Source organism: Vombatus ursinus, unplaced genomic scaffold (genome assembly GCF_900497805.2).
Source record: "Vombatus ursinus unplaced genomic scaffold, bare-nosed wombat genome assembly UNPS02001419.1, whole genome shotgun sequence".
Classification (NCBI taxonomy): Eukaryota; Metazoa; Chordata; class Mammalia; order Diprotodontia; family Vombatidae; genus Vombatus; species Vombatus ursinus.
Genome location: NW_020941197.1, coordinates 9,578,205 through 9,596,038, shown reverse-complemented (window position 1 = coordinate 9,596,038; position 17,834 = coordinate 9,578,205). Strand labels below are relative to the sequence as shown.

The window sequence follows — 17,834 nt, the reverse complement described above, 5'->3', positions numbered from 1 at the left end:
GAGCAAAATCATACATCCTAATATTTTTATTCAACTATGAAAAACAGTTTTTTTAGAGTCAGCTAGGTGGTACAATGGATAGAGCACTGGGCCTGGAGTAAGAAAGACCTGAATTCAAATCCAATTCCAGACACTTAAACACTGTGTGACCCTTGGCAAGTCTGTTTGCCTCAGTTTCCTCAACTATCAAATGGAGATAATAACAGCACCTACCTCTCAGAGTTGTGAGGATCAAATGAGGTATTTGTAAAGAACTTAGCACAGTGCCTTACACATAGTAGGTACTATATATGAATACTATCTATGATGATGATGATGATGATATATTCTCTTAGTCCACTAGGATAAGTATGAAGACCTGGCTGGAAAATGAATATTGGCCAATTGGGCTCTGGTGATACCACTGACCAGGTTAGCACTACAGTCATTGTAACATAACCACTTTTATGAATCTAAGAAAGAGGTTAATCATCTCAGCCATCTCAGTCTGGTCTTACTTGAAACCATGCTAATGATTAGATTGACACTAATGACAGAGGAGCAAATTGTGCTTCTTTGTGTTCTAATGCCACAAGAAGGCAAGACGTAAAGACAAGGAGCAAATCAGAGAAATAGCAATTCACCACCCAATGGAAATGCTTTAGCAAAAATGGCACTGACCGTTAAAGTGGGCAAACCATGTACATGCATGAAATGTACTGAAGATATGAGTACTTTCATTATGCACCCATACTGCATGGGAAACAGATTGGAAAATTGGAAACAGATCTCGCCAGTTACAGACAAGAATTTTATTCGGCACTTTTGTCAATAACATCAGGTCCAAAACAACTGTTATTAAACTGAGGTTAACTTAAATAAGAGCAGAAATTAAAGATTTACAAAAATCTGAAGAAGAAAAAATTGAAGAACCTGTAGGCATTGAAAATAGTTATGTAACATACTGTGCATATGGTAATTCATAATGAAATGAGAGGCAAAAATAACTCCAATGTCACAAATATTCTTTAAAAGGAAATGGGCATACTTAGAGTGGAATTTTGAAATAAACCCTCATTGGGCTTATCCACAAAAAAAAGGCCATTTGAAAGGAATTCATCAGTGAGAGAAGGGGGCCAGCATGATGAAGACATGTTCCAGGGTGAAAAGGCAGCTGAGGCATGACGATAAAGCCTGGAGGGTTAGAAGCACAACTAGGAGAGGAAAAGAAAAACAGTTTATTTGTTGATTATTAATTTTTAAAAGGACTAATGCCTGAAAAATAGGAATGTTAAATCTACCTCACATAGCTTTTGTGAGGAAAGCATCTAGGAATACTCCTAAGACAAGCATCAGATACTACCATAACAGAAATGGCTAGAAAACTATTAAGGTATGTGAAAAGATATTAGAAGATTGCATATCAATATTTATCTGGAAGCATAGTTGAAAACTTGAACACCTTATTTTTTTTTTTGCAAGACAATTGGGGTTAAGTGACTTGCCCAGAATCAGACAGCTAGTAAGTGTTATGTTTCTGAGGCTGAATTTCAACTCAAGTCCTCCTGACTCCAGGGCTGGTGCTCTAACCACTGTGCAACCTAGCTGCCCCTAGAACATCATATTTCTCCATTAAAACCAACACATAAAGAAACACGTGGAATGGAATCCAGAAAACAAAACTATATCAGAATTCTTGACACCCTTAAACAACAATTAAGGGTCCCTCTGTATCTCTGGCTGATCAATTACTCTTTCTTTAATGTCTACTCAGAGTCTAGAATTCCAATTGAAACTGAAAGACAGGGGCAGCTAGGTGGCGCAGTGGATAGAGCACTGGCCCTGGATTCAGGAGGACCTGAGTTCAAATCCGGCCTCAGACACATAACACTTACTAGCTGTGTGACCCTGGGCAAGTCACTTAACCCCATTGCCTAGCCAAAAAGAAAAGAAAATGAGAGACAAAAAGTTAAACCTAAAAGTGTTAAAGCAGTAGAAAGAGCAAAACATACAGTTCAACATCAATTGAAAACTGTACTACAGAAGACTGAGTAGCAAGAAAATTAAAGAAGAGAGGTGAGCTCTAGTCAGAGTAACAGTTTGGGATCCTGTTATAGTAGGTCAAAGTCAAAATTGAGGAGGCTTTGAATGCAAGATTAAATGTTTAGACAATGGGAAGTCATTGAAGATTTTGGAAAAGGGGAATATTATGATCAAAGCAATATTTTACAAAGATTAATAGTGACAACGTTTAGAATGAATTTGGAGCCAGAAGGAGATATTGGCAGACAATTCTCACAGTCTAGCTGTGAGGTAACAGGGGCATGGTGCAGAAGTTTCGCAAAAGAAATGCTCCAAAACAGGAACCATCTAAGAGGCTAAACCCAGAGATGCCTCCAGCCTCTACCCTTCACTGTAAAAGTGACAACAAAGTGAGTGCAAAAAGAAAAAAAAAAAGCTTCTGGATCTTCCAAGTTCCCCTTGCTGGTGTTCCAGCATCTTTCCCTTAGTCAGAGGAGGGTAAATCCTATCATGGACTGACCAGGCCTGTGTCACAGCCACTGATTCACACTAGAGGTAAACACAGCAGAGCTGGTGTCACAAGGCAAGGCCCTTCCCGAGCAGGAAGTCTAAGACAGTAAACCCCAGTGTCAAATTTAGATATAGACCTTGCCAGGTACTTTTTCATGGGTGAAAAAAAATTTTTTTTTTAAAGTCTGAAAAAAAGAATCCTCACTGGTATAAATAGAAGGGAATCTAGTGATACCTTTAAAAAAAATTTTTTTTAAAACCTCATTAACTTTCTGGTGACAATGGCATCAAAGATAATTTTATATGCCCTGTCTCCCCACAATTCTACTTTATGATTAAACTCTTAAGTGAAGGAGAAAAGCTGCTGTCTTCCATCACCTTGTGATTTGTTGGTAGAGGTAATTTCTTTTGCAGTGATCAAGAACATAATTTGAAATGTGAGTTGCTATTTTTTTTAAGCTTTAAAATACCTGGTATTTAGTTGGTATTCATCCTCCTTTGTATCTGCAGTAATAGCTATCAGATTATTCTTTGGGACTTGGGTTGGTATTCTCTGGAATATGCAGTAGGGCAAATGGGATTATAAAGACAACAGGCTATCATGGACTTTTTCCCAGGTGCAAGGCATAGCAAATTATCCAAATTCCCTGACTCTTACCTGATTCCCCACCAAAAAGACAAAAATAGAAACAGTAATCCAGTCAACATTCAGGTCCAAAAAAGACAAGGCACAAATCCATTCCAGAAGAGTTATAATATTGCTGGTTACTAGTTCTCTTATGGGGCAGCTAGGCGATGCAGTAGATAGAGTACCAGGCCTGGAGTCTGGAAGACTCATCTTCCTGAATTCAGATCTGACCTCAGACACTAGTTGTATGACTCTGGACAAGTCACTTAACACTGTTTGCCTCAGTTTCCTCATCTGTAAACTGAACTGGAGAAGAAAATGTCAAACCACTCCAGTACCTCCGTCAAAAAAAAGGGGGGGTCATGAAGAATCAGACACAATTGGAAAACAATTAAAAAAGTCCTCTTGTGCTATCTAAGTCCCATGCCAACAACTTTAGAAAAATAGAATCAGGTGACATCTCACTGTTCCCCTTACCACTGTCATTCCCTCAGGAAGAAGTAGTGTCCATGGAGACTTTTCATTAATAAGTCATCCATTACTCAGGCTTTCTCTCTTTTTGAGGGAATGAGACAGGGAAAACTATAGAGCATGAAGAACATTGGGCTAGAAGACAGAAAGTCCACCACCCATCCACTTGCTATGTAACTTTGGTCAAGTGATTCAGCCTCTCTGGGCTGCATTTTCCATGCCATTTAAAATACATGATTAGGAGAAAAAGAAAAAGAAGAAGATTTAGCATCCTTTTCCCTATTGTGATTATACCCACTATTGCCTCTTCTCACAACCTCAGCTATCATACCACTAAAAATCATCTTTTGGGTTGCCATACTCTGCTTCAGGACACAGAGAAGGTACTCAACAAATAACTGTCAAGTGGGAATTTAATTTCATTCACTGTTGTTGAGCTTTTTCAGTCATATCCTACTCTTCGTGACCCCATTTGGGGTTTTCTTAACAAAGATACTGGACTTGTTTGCCATTCCCTTCTTCAGCTCATTTTACAGAAGAGGAAACTGAGACAAACAGGGTTAAGTAACTTGCCCAAGGTCACACAGCTAGTAAGTGTTTGAGGTCACATTTGAACTCAGGAAAATGAGTCTCCCTGATTCCAAGCTCAGTGCTCCATCCACTGTACCATCTAGCTGCCCAGTTTCATTCATTAGATTTCTCCAACACACCTTGCCAGTGCCAAATACTACCAGAGCAGAAACCCTTTGGCTGGCCAGTTATCTTCTTCTTCTATTCCTTGTCCCACTGTTCCTCCAGCTGATCATTCACTCTTTGTTCGTCGTCTTCCCAGGGTCCAAAACTCCAGAAGATGAGTCAGTCATATAATATGATTGAGTCAAAAATTTCAACTAGAAGCTGGCATGATTCATCCATGAACCACAGGTGGTAGTTTTTTCCCTGTGACAAATTATCAAAATGGCTTGACAGCTCGGCCACCCTGAAGCTTATATTCACCACCAAACCAAGTTCCCCATGGGTTGGGGTGACAACAGGGCAGTGGGAATGTGTAGAGGGCCACTTGATTCTCATCCACCTTCCTTGAAGTCAATAATGTCATAGACAAGATGAAAACCACAAGATAAATGCTAGTTGTGATTCTAGTAGGGCAATCTTACCACTTCTCATATCATACTATCTTACCAATAAGGACAGTTATGTGAAATATAACTTTCATTTTCAAAGTGCTGAACTCAGTGTAATTTTGCCGTTGTCATAACCCCATTTGCTTCTATATGTTACTCTATTTTTATCAGTATGCTGTGTGGTGTCTAAAAATACCACTAGTATTGGTTCAAGAAGTTTCTTCACCAGTTCCCATACCAAAAAAAAAAATCACAGATCTGCCCTCCTCCCCCAAAATAATCCTAAGGCATTTAACCACCTTTTTTAAGAAAACAAATATGTAATTAAAAGTTAGTATCTTTCTTAATGATCTTCAACTGATATCAAGTTATTTCAATCCTTAATCATATTAATAATTCATGTTTATATAGTACTTTAAGGTTTAAAAAGTACATAATTTACATATGCTATCTCATTTGTTCCTTATAGCAACCTTGGGAGGAAGGTTCTACAAATATCATCATGTTTGTGAAACTGAGGCTTCATGATGTGGCACTATGGTCATGCAGCTAGCCAAGTCAAGTCAACTAACAAACATCAAACATAGAACTTGCATACATTTCTCTCTCAACACCAGATCCAGCATCTTTTTATAACACTGGGTTGACAGAGACCCTGATTAGAATTTCCCTGTGTAACTCCTTCCACTTCTCTCAATCTTTTTTGTTCTTCATCCTTTGTTCTCCAAGAGGACCAATGACATCATGAAGGTGATATCAGGACTTGTGGGTAAATTGGGTTTAAGTAGGGCAGAGCTGTGCAAAGTCATCAGCCTCATTCTCTCCTCCAGAGTCCAGTGGCAAGACATAAGTTAAGACAACTAGTGATGGCCTGGGATTCAGTGGGTGACGTAGAACATTGGGCTTGGAGAGTCAAAGAAAGATCTGAATTCAGATCCCACCTCTGTTACTGACAAGATGTGTGACCCTGCCCACAAGCCATTTAATCTCCCCACGCCTTACCCAATACTTTCTAATACATCCACTAAGTTATAGGCTGATAGAGGGAGCATTTATTATTCAACAAATATTTATTAATTCCCTACTATATGCCAGGCATTCAAACACTTACCTTGGCAAATCCATTTATAATGAGGGCCTATACCATAGTGGTAGCTGTGTGAATAGAGAAATACAAACATTCAAGAAATGCTGTGAATGTCCAAACGACCACTGATCAAATCGATGGAGTAAAAGTAAAAAACCAAGCCTGAAACCAAAGTTGCAATCCTGGGTGACTGAGGAAATGTTGATGACCTCAATAGTGATAGGGAAGTTCAAAAAGGGGAAGAGCTTGACAGGAAAGATATTGAGTTCTAAGGTAGACATGCTGAGTTTGAGATGCCTATGGAATATCTAGCAAAGGAAGAATTAACTCATTTTGCTGCTCTAGCATCACTGAAAAAAAAAATCAAGTGTCACAAAGAGCCGGACTCTTTATTTTGGAGTAATATAAAGAGGAAAAGATCTCTTTTGGTCATTGCTTTAATGACAAACACCGATTTTTTAAGAAATCTAATTCCAAGACCTGGCTATCTGAGAACCACAAATAGGTATGTGAGTTCTGTAGTTTATTTGCACTGCATGTAACATGTAAAGAAGAATTTGCAGCCCAATTTTTAAAATTATGTGCCATTAAAAAAATAAAATGTTTTATGTTCCTTTCTTAAAATTAGCTAGTATTCATCTTAAAAACAAATGGGGGATGGATAGAGGGTGGAAATATAGGTAAGAGAAAGATAATCACAGCTGCATAAAGAGAAATTCAGCTCAATATCTTGTTGTTTAGTTGAGTCTGACTCTTTATGACCCTCTTTAGGGTTTTCTTGGAAAAGAAAGAGTGGTTTGCCATTTCCTTTTCCAGCTCATTTTCCAGATAAGGAAAATGAGGCAAACAGGGTTAAGAGACTTGTCTAGAGTCACATAGCTAGTAAGTATCTGAGGCCAGATTTGAACTCAGGAAGATGATCCTGTGTGCTAACCACTGCACCACCTAGCTGTACTGTAACTTGATATACTTGAAACAACTCTGGACTTAAGAGTCTATGGACCTTAATGCAAGATCCACCTCTTCTATTTATTAACTATGAAAGAGACCTGAAGGGAAATGATTAAACATAAGGCTCAGTTTTCTTAAACAGAGATAATCACCAAATTTCAGAGTTGGAAGGAAGTAAATGAGCCATCTAATGGGTTACTATAAAGAGAAGCGACTAAGTGGTGCAGCGGATAGAGCGTCAAGCCCGGAATCAGAAAGGACGGAGTTCCAATATAGCTTCTGACACTTACTGGCTGTATAACAATGGGAATGTCACTTAACCTCAGTTTGACTCAGTTTCCTCAACTGTAAAATGAGAATAATAACAGCACCTACCTCCCAGGGCCATCATGAGGATTAAATGAGATAATATTTATAGAGTTTAGCACAGTGCCTGGCACATAGTAGATGCTATATAAATGCCTATTCCTTTCTCTTGTCCATCTCAAAATGAATCTTTACAGTAACCCAAATGATCATCCAGGTTCTGCCTGAAGACTACCAATGAAGGAGAATGCCCCTTGGGCCAGTAGAAGAAATAACACATATGAGTAACAATACTTATGCTCATAGGATTAACCTTCAAGTGATATATGTTCAAATTCCAACTTTTTCACTACTATTATCAATAATGATAATGATGGCTAACATTTATTTAATGTTTTAAGATTTGCAAAGCACTTTACAAATATTATCTGTTTATCCTCACAACAAACATGATAATTGCTATTATTATACCCATTTTGCAGAATGAGGAAACTGAGGCAGCCCAAAGTCAAGTGAGTTGCCCAAGATCACACACTTACTAAGTGTCCCAGAAAGATTTGAACTTTGGTCTTCCTGACTCCATGTTAGCATACTGTCCTCTATGGCACTCAGCTGCTTCTTCTACCTTTACGACCTTGAGCAAGTCAATCTGTCTAGGTCTCAGGTTCCTTACCTATGAAATGAAAGAGTAGAACTAGGATATCCTATAGGATCCCTTCCAGCTCTAAATATATGATCCTGTCATCCTCCTCAGAGAGGCAACATGACGTAGGGAATAGAAAGCCAGAATGGAGCCAAGAAGACTAGTGTTCAAGTCTTACTTCTACTGGCTATGTGATGCAGGGGAAATTGGTTACTTTCTCTGTAGTCTGCATCTCTTAGACCATGAGTTGCAGAGATGGTACTAATCTGCACTGAGAGAAGGAATTTTCTCATTAAAAGATTTCCCGATATTAATGAAATCACATCTAATCCCTCTCTCTACTTCACGGAATTACAAGGATCAAACAAGATTTTTTTAAAAACCTTTGCAATCTTAAATGGCTACAAAATGTTAGCTATTATTATTCACAGTGCTTTAATTGATACTTATTGAATTGAACTGATTTCAATTCAATATCTAATGACAAAATTATGGCTGAGAAGGTTTTCAAGGCTAAGGTATTATAGATAGGTATATCTATATGGTAATTTATATGCTTATGGTAATTGCTTATGGTAATTTTCTCACTCTAAGGCAACTAAGGGATTGAATTTGCAGGTGTCATCTCAGAATCAACAGAGTTTAAAAAAAAACCCACTGAAAAATGCCTACTGGTTTTTCCTGCTAAATAGCTGGGCATAGCTCGCTAGGGTTGGCATCACAATAGAGTTAAAGAAGCCTTATCAGGACAGAAGATCAGAAGACAGAAGTAGTGAACAGCAAAATTACATCACTCGAAGACATTGATTGGTGCTTCTGTAGCATCAGTGACATGATTTGCTAAAGCTATACGCATTCCTTGGTCACTTATCTTCTCTAATTGTACAATTCCCAATCATGTTGCTTTACTGTACATATTTCCTATCTGCATTCTTTCCCCCCTACCCACAACATAATACATGTGAGAATATACTCACTGTCTGTGAAGAGGAAATCTTTCTTTTTTTTTTTTTTTGCTATGTTGTCCAATTAATATTTTCCTTTAAACTATGTGTCTTCTGATCGACCTAATGAAGAAAATACATCAATAGAGGTTTATGAGCTATAGTTTTTACTGAATGCTTACCCACAAAGGGTAAATCTAGGTCCCATGTGATTGAGGTCTTCAGTGCCACATGATGTAAAGGCAAAACCCCCCCAAAACAATAGAACTTCATAAAAATTGCATTTTCTTACCTCACTGTTTCTGTATTTGTCTTATGGGAGGTGAAGGTCCTGACTTCACATTAACATCAAAGAAAACAGGCAAGTACTACAAACTTCCCAAGTCTAATTTCAGATTGACAATCGCCAGCAGAGCATATACATTTTCTTTTCAAAAAGGAAGCAAAACAGGATTGTCTGTTCTATTTTTTCTATTCTATTCATAGAATAGATAATGTATGTTGACTTCCTTGTTATTGTTACCTATTGTCATTTGTTTTTATTTTTTTATTTAATAGTTGACTCATTTTATTATCTTGACAACTCATTGAACCAGTCTATATTTCAATCTCCACTCAGTAAAATGGAGAATGCTTTTCTTCCTGCCTCTACAAATGAAAACCAAAAAATGAGTTAAGTGATTTGCTCCAAGTGGCAGAAGAGACTGGAGATGACACCATATGAGGATTAGTAGAAGAAATTAGAGATGGTAATCTTGGAGAAAAGAGGACACTGATGATTCAAAATTGAATCTTCAATTCTCAAAGATTCCTGGGGGGTGGGTTAAAAAACTTGTTCTGTTGAACACCAGAAAACAGAACCAGGCTGTATTTCAGTACTGTATAGGGAAAGCTTCTAAATAATCAGAGATGTCCAAAAGACAGCTAAAAAGATAATAAGTTTCCCATAACTGGAAGTTATCAAGTGGAGACTTGATCTTTTTATTAATGGGGATTCTTATTCAAATACAGGTTGAACTAGTTATTCTTTGAGATCTCCAATTCTGAGGTACTATTATTTATTCTGTGAGCGTTGTGAGGCTACAGGAGATTTTATAGCTGAAGACTTGAAATTCTTGGGTTAGAGAAAACAAAGAGGGAATCTGAGCAGGAGGAGGGAACAGGAGGAGAAGAGTCTGCAAATTGACAAAAAGAGAAATACAGAGAAAATAAAAGATTTTTTTTTTATAAGAGCATTGTATAAGAAATCATGAGTAGGATGGTTTCAGAAAAACCTGGAAAGATTTAAATGAGCTGACGCAAAGTAAAGTGAGCAGAACCAGGAGAACATTACACACAGAAACAGCAATATTGTATGAAGATCAACTGTGACTGACTTAATTATTCCCATTAATACAAAGATCCAAGACAATTATGAAGAACTTATTATGAAAAATGCTATCTAACTCCAGAGAAAGAACTGATGGAGTCAGATTGAAGCATATTGTTTTTTTACTTTATTTTTTCATGGTTTTTGTTTTTGGTCTGTGTTTTACAACATGAGTAATATGGAAATATGTTTTGTAGTATATCAAATTTCTTGCTTCTCAATGAAGGGAGAGAAGAGGGAGAATGGGAGAGAATGTAGAACTCAACATTTTAAAAAACAAATGTTAAAAATTGTTTTTACATGTAATTGGAAAAATAAAATATTAAAAAAAATTTTTTTAAATAAGAACATTGAAGCAACATATTTTACATTGCCACTGGGATTGGTTCTAGAATCCGACCCTGTTTGCTCTGTCATTATTGCCAAATGTTGCATTCAATTTTTGTTACTTAAAAGATAAATATGACAGGCACCCTGGGTAATTTGCCAAAGGTATGGTAGATTTCCTATTTAAGCATACAAATCTAGGTGGTTTGGGGGCAGGTGGAGGGGGACATGTATCTGTGTTTTAAATTGAGTATTTTATTTTGCCCATACTTTGCTCAGGGCTGAGTTCACAAGTTTCTTTGCAAATTTGTACTCCAACTATATCTTCCACCATAGATTAGGAGGTTAAAATCAATGAAAAGGATGGAAATTGGAGGACTTGCTATAGTAAAATTTTCAAAGGCAACTCCAAAGTTTTTAGCATTTAGAGTTCCAACCCTTGTGTTGGAGGAAACATGCTTAGATGTTGAGTTTAACCAGTCTTGGGTCTACTCTGTGGAAAAAACACTGGTCTAGGAGTTAAGAGAGATCTGGAATCAGTAGACATGGGACTCAAAGCAATGTGGAACAATGAAAGAATCCTAGATTTGCAGACAAAGGACCAGAATTTGAATAACAACAACAATGGTATTCATATAGCACTTTAAGGTTTACAAAGTACTTTACAAATATTACTTCATTTTACCCTCACAATAAACCTGGAAGGCAGGTGTTGTTATCATCCCCCTTTTATAGATGAGGAATCTGAGGCAGAGGGTAAGTGACTTGCCTAGGGTCATACAGTTAAGATGTAATTTTTTAAATTTATTTTTATTTATTTTTGCCAAGGCAATGGGGTTAAGTGACTTGCCCAGGGTCACAAAGCTAGTAAATGTTAAGTGCCTGAGGCCAGATTTGAACTCAGGTCTCTTGACTACAGAGCCAGTGCTCTAACCACTGTACCACCTAGCTGCCCTAGTTAATGAGTACTTGAGGCATGATTCGTACTCAGGTCTTCCTGACTCCATGTCTAACATTCTATCCCCCATGCTATTTGTTGCCTATAAATCATATCTTTACCCACCACCTACCAATGTATGCAGTTTCTTCATTTATAAACTGAGGTTATCATCAGAGATGACCTCAAAGGTCCCTTCCAACTATAAATCAATAATCCCCTGCTCTGGGTTTTAATTCTTCCTCTCAAGTAAGGTAGTGCTACCTGTATGACCACAGCTAGTCATACAACCTCAATCTGAACTTCACTTTTCTCATCCATAAGATCTGAGTAGTAAGTAACACCTTTAGTACTTACCTTACTGGGTCATTTTGAGAAAAAATGAGATAATGCACTCTGTCAACATTAAAGCAAAATAGAAATGCCAGTAATTATCATTAGGCCTGTGTTGTAAGATTAATGGTATGGGCTGTGCCTAACTCTAAATTCCTTTCAGCAGCCATTATCATGGCAACTCAGCATTTTAATAATAGGTCACAATTTAGAAATAAGGTTGTGTCCCAAAAGTTCAAAATTTTAACAAAAAAAACTGAGAAATAATTTTGAATTTGGTAGAATCTGGTGAAAATAGCACTGGATTTGGAATAGGAAGACTCCAGCTTTGCTCCTTTGAAGATAGGTGATGTCTAGGGAAAGCCACTTAAATTTTCTGGGTCTCAGTTTTCTCCTCTTAAAAAAATTTAAAAGATTTGGAATAGATAATCTTTGAGTTCCGTTCTATTTCTAAATCCTAGGATTCTCCATTTCCAGTCCAGCCCACAAATGCCCGTTTAAAGCAAAATATATCCAAAGTAGGGTATTGTACTGTTGATAAGCTAACTGCCCTGTGCAACAATGTATCTGCAGGAAAAGTACTGTTTGGTACCCAGGAACCCAGCTCTTCACTGCAGTTCTGGCAACAAGGACTTCCCTTTCCCCCTACCCCCAAAACTCCCTATTTTGGTGGCAGTGATGGCTCCCGTGGCCTCAGGCCATGGTGAAGATAAGATTAAGGTTAGGAACTTTATGGGGGAAGACCTGAGACAGGAACTCTGGTTTGAGAATTAAGGATTAGGCTGGGGAGATAGAGAATAAGGAGGATGATCTGGGGGCTAAGGGTGAGTAAGAACACTTGAGACGGAATAGTGGGAGGGTGCTATGGTAAATATAGAGGAACAGTGATGGAGAAGTTCCCTTTCCCTCTCCTCCTCCTTCTCCCTCATTCTATGAGAGTCAGTCAAACTGAGACCTGTTAAAGATCTTAGCTTAAAAGGGCCAAGGTCTCCCACTGCATCCAGAGTCATTTGCAGTAGTCCTGATCTATATCTGGCCACTAGACCCAGATGGCTCTAGAAGAGAGAGTGAGGCTGGTGATTCTGCACAACCCTGCCTCACTTAAATCCAATTCACTTGCAAGTCAAGGCATCACCTTCCCGATGGTCCTCTTCCAGAACGAAGGACAAACGATGAGAGTCTCATAGATTTCCCTTCCTCTCTGCCCACCCACAAATTAGCCAGGAGGGAGAAGGAGCAGGAGTAGGTACATAAGTAGATTAAGGGTTATGTGGTATTGATAGAATGGGATTTTCTCTCCCTTTTCCCCTATTCATTGAACTTTTCTCACTCTCACCTTTTACTCTCACCTTCTTCTCCTCTGCCACCACAAAGCCATCCCTACCACCCCAGGCACTGGAGCTTGATGAGAAATAGGGAAATGGAGCCCCAGGGGTGGGGTGGGGAAAAGCATAAAAAGAGGGAAGTCTCATGTTCCCTCAGGGTCTTTAGAGCTGGGATACACAATAATGAGAGTAAAGGGGTGGAGAAGGAGAGGGAAATCCCCAGCAGCCTTCTGGAAGAAGCAGCTATTGGTAGGTAAACCACATGAAGCCAAACTGAAGTCTGCTTGTCAGAGTATTAGGCAAAGTGAGAAGGAAAGAGCCCCTTGCTGTATATACTCACCCCACTGAGGGACTGCAAAAGTAAGGATTAGGAAAGAGAGGACAGATTCCTTTTATTTGCTCAAGTAGCTCTTCTATTTTGGGAGGAAGGTAAATGAAGAAACTGGAAAATGGAGATGCCATAAAACCCCGTCCACATTCAATCTCACTGTTCCTAGACACTTCCTTCTCCACCCTGTGGATTTCCCCAGTGTTGCCTGCTCATAAGTAACTGTTACATCTTCATCAATAATTTGGACACATCAGAACAGGGAACAGTAATTAGTGACAAGGAGAAGGGAATCTCCAAAACTGAGTGGTTGGGCAAATTGTTTGGGAAACAGATAATATGCATAATTTCAGGTTCATTGATTTCAAAAGGAGAAGGGGATAATTAATTCAATTCAACTATGTTGTTTGAGGGGTCTGATGTTACTAACTCATTAATTTAACAAAACATTAACCACTAATATGGTTCAGTAGAATGAGTGCTGACTTCAGCATCAGAAAATGAGTTCAAAATCTGTCTCTGCTACTTGTTACCTGTTTGAGTTTGGCCAAGTTACTTAGCCTCTATGGACTTCAGTTTCCTCTTCTATAAAATGAGGAGATTGGACTAGACTAAAGTCTCTTTTTGATCCTATGATATTATATATGCAAGGCATGTGCTAGGGGCACTGACAAGCATACAGAGATGTGCTCTAGAAGCTTAACAATCTAATTGGGGAGTGAGGAGATGCATAAGATTATATACAAATAACTATTCTACTTACTGAGTGCAATGTAATGTGTTTCCTCACCTGACTTCCTTATTTTTCTTTTTTTTTTAACAACAAAAGTGACATTTATTTTCTTGATATAACACAGACTCCCTCTGACCTTCACTGCCTGAAAAGCCATGTAGGTTAGATTTCATGCCTCTCCTAGGGTTCTCTGGTACCCTTAAGGAGACTGGGAGGGAGGTGGTAATGTCTAGACTCTGTGTAAATAGTTCCACCATTACCCCCCATCACTAATCTTCGAAATCTCATAGTCAAGAGGACTTTCTTCCTCTATTTCACCCTACCCCTATTCAATCACTTGGCAAATCCTCCATGGTGTCAGTCATTCATCCCTTTCTCTCCTTTCCTACCACCTCTACCCTAGTTCAGACTCTCATCACCTCCTACATACTATGCTATAAAATACTGTCAGGCAAAATTTCTCGACAAACTGCTCTCATTATGTATCTCTCCACTCAGAAACTTTCACTGGTATACCACTGCCTACCTAATAAAATTCAAATTGCTTGGCCTGAGATCCAAAGCCCTCTGTGGTCTGATTCCAATTTACCTTTCCAGCCTTATCTAACATTGCTCTCTTTCATATGCCCCATCCTCCAAGCAATCTGAATTACTCATCATTCCTAAAAATGCTCCCAATCCCATGCCTCTGAGTCTCAGCTAATGCCAAGCCTTTATCACCAGAATGCTGTCCCCACTACCTCCAGCTATTAAAATCCTATCCATCTTTCAAAGCCTAGCTTAGATAGTACCTCAATTAAGTCTTTTCCAATAGAACCAATCCAAAGGGATCCTTCCCTCCTATGAACTTTCACAGTATTTTCTTTCTACTTCTTTTGTGCACTTATCAAAATTTTATTTATTTATTTGTATAACTGATTTGTTTCCTTTATTAGACTGGCAATTCCTTGCAAACAAGGAATGATGTTTTATTCAACTTCATATCTGACCTCAGTGCCTAGAACAGTGCCTAGCACAAGCATACCCAGTAAATATTTGTTGAATGAAAAAACGTGAACAAATAATCACTGGAGAAGGAAATATTTGATCAGCGCCATAAGAGTGGGTGTGCAGACAAGATGGTGCTATGGACATTCAGCAGAGAAAGAGATCACTTCCAGCTAGTGTGGTCAAGGAAGGATTCACTGATGATATGGGTTTTGAAATTAAGACTTGAAGGATGGCTAGGGTTTCATTAGGTAGAGGAGTGAAAGAAAGGTATTCCCAGAAGAGGGAACAACAGAAATAAAGATATGGAGGTAGGAAAGCAAGAGTCCTGTTTGACCTACAATGAGTAGGCCAGCCTGGCTAGCCCATAGAATACACTTGGAGAAATAAAGTTGGAAAGGTAGGTAGAGTTCATATTCTTCCCTGTTTCTGTTGAGAGTATCATTATCTTTCCAGTCTCCCAGATTTGCAATTACAGAATTATCCTCAACTTTTTCCCCCATTCAAATCCTCCATATTCTCCACCACTCTATCCAATCAGTTGCCAATTCTTGTCATTTCTACCTACACATCTCACTCATAAACCCTAGGTTGTTGCCACCAGGGACAACTGCCAGAAGTTGATGAAGGCTACATAACAATAATAATGATTAATAATAATAATAATAATAATTTTAAAAAGCCAGATACCCACTTACCCATGGTAACTGGGAAGCTCCTCAGTCTGTCCCCACATCTTTGCTGTGGTAGCACTTTTGAAGAGACATTGTGGCTTAGTGGATAGAGTATCAGACTTGTAGCCAGGAAGACCTTAGTTTAAATCCCAGCTCTGAAAAGAACTAGCTGTAAGTAATCTGGTCACGTTATTTAGATTTTCTGAGGCTCAGTTTCCTCTTCCCTAAAATGTGGCTGATGATAGCACCTACCTCCCAAGGTTGTCATGAAGATAAAATGAGATAATCTTTGTTAAGCACTTTGTCATCCTTAAAACGCTACATAAATACTAGCTCTTACTCTACAAATGAAGAAACTGAGGCCCAGAAAACTTAATTGAGTCTCATAGCTAGTGAATAGCTTCAGGTCTTCTGACTATAGAAGTTCAGTGCCCTTTTTACCACACTACATTGACATTTCCATATATGATATTCCAAGATACCTCCAACCAGAGCTATCTTTAAGCCACGGTGAGTAGGGCTATGGACCCAGAAGTCCTAGAAAAGAAACAGTGCCTACTGATTCCATATCTAGATAGAAAAGAAGAGTTCTGTTTTCAAAGATTTGTAGTCTTCTTTCCCTGGCTGAGGGAACTGTCCTGATGTTTCTGGCCTTTCCCTTTACCTAAAAATTGCTAACTCTTAAGTTACTGGCTAAAGTTCTTAGTATATTTAGGGACAATAACTATGTTCGGAATTTTCTGTAGAGATGCTTACAGTAAGTGACCAGAGTTGTCTCTCTGCATCACTGTCTACCCTTCTCCTTTCCCCACAACATAACCCAAACATTATGAGATAACTATCCAAGATTTCGTTCTATGCTTTTGTCTTGCTGGTGGGAAGAGGAAGGATAATGAAGGGATTTTTTTTTCTTGAGGATTCTTTGAGGCCTCAGCATCTTAAGCCACTAATTATATCATTCTTGCATGAAACTGCTGACAGGCTTTTTGTGGTACCCACTAACTTCCTCTCTCTCTTCATCATTTCCTCTTAAGAGGTTATTTCCTATGACTGTCAGTACTTTCGTTCATCTAATAGTTATATTAAAAAAAAATTTAAGACTAACAATTTTTTTTAATGGCCATGCCTACTGATAAATCTGTACTACAAACTGACACAACCAAGGTCTGACATTGCTATCAAATGGAAAATCAATGGCAGCAGTAAAATAGTAATAAATACCACTACAAATATCCTCTCCTTGACCCTAAAACACCAGAGGAAGGAGATTGTTTAGATTGCCACATCCTTAAGGGCAGAGACCGTCTCACTTTTGTGTCTGTATTTGGATTCAGCATGTCCAAAACTGAGCTCACTATCTTTCCCCCCAAGCTCTTCCCTGTCCCTAACTTCCCTTTCATTGATGAGAGCACCACCATCTTCCCAGTCACCCAGGCTCTCAACCTAGGTATAATTCTCAACTCTTTATTCTCTCTTACCCCCATAATAACAAAACTGTTGTCATGTCATGTCAATCATACCTTAGCAACATCTTTTGTATGAGTATACTTCTCTTCTCTGACATTGCCACTACCCTGGTAAAGGTCCTCATCACCTATTACAATAGTCTGCTGGTTGGTCTCTCTGCCTCAAATCTTTCCCCACTCCAGTCCATCCTTCACTCCACAGGTATGATCATATTATGCCCTCCACCCCATTCAATAAACTCCAGAGGCTTCCTACTACCTCCACAATCAAATGAAATCTTCTGTTTGGCTTTTTTTTTGGGGGGGGGGGGGCTAGGCAATGGAGTTAAGTGACTTGCACAGGGCCACACAGCTAGTAAGTGTTATGTATCTGAGGCCGGATTTGAACTCAGGTCCTCCTGAATCCAGGGCCAGTGCTCTATCCACTGCACCACCTAGCTGCTCCTCTATTTGGCTTTTAAAGCCCTTCACAACCTGGTGTCTTCCAACCTTTCTAGTCTTCTTACTCCTTACTCTCTTCTCCCACCCCTTCCACCTATTCTGTAATCCAGTGACACTCACTTTCTTGCTGTTCATCTTCCAACTCCAGGTATTTTCCTGGCTGTCTCCCATGCCTGGAATTCTCTTCCTCCTCATTTCCATCTCCTGGCTTCCCTGACTTACTTCAGATCTCAACTCAAATCCCTCCTT

At 38.8% G+C, this 17,834-nt stretch overlaps 1 long non-coding RNA gene across 1 annotated transcript; it reads right to left on the bottom strand.

Annotated features, from left to right (window-relative positions):
- Nucleotides 1-982: 982 nt before the first annotated feature.
- LOC114047159 lies at nt 983-9,034 on the bottom strand. Its single transcript, XR_003569585.1, has 3 exons — nt 8,958-9,034; nt 8,699-8,788; nt 983-1,193 (listed from the first exon to the last, which is right to left on the bottom strand). It is a non-coding gene; the product is annotated as an uncharacterized LOC114047159 (long non-coding RNA).
- Between the last annotated feature and the right edge of the window lie 8,800 nt (nt 9,035-17,834).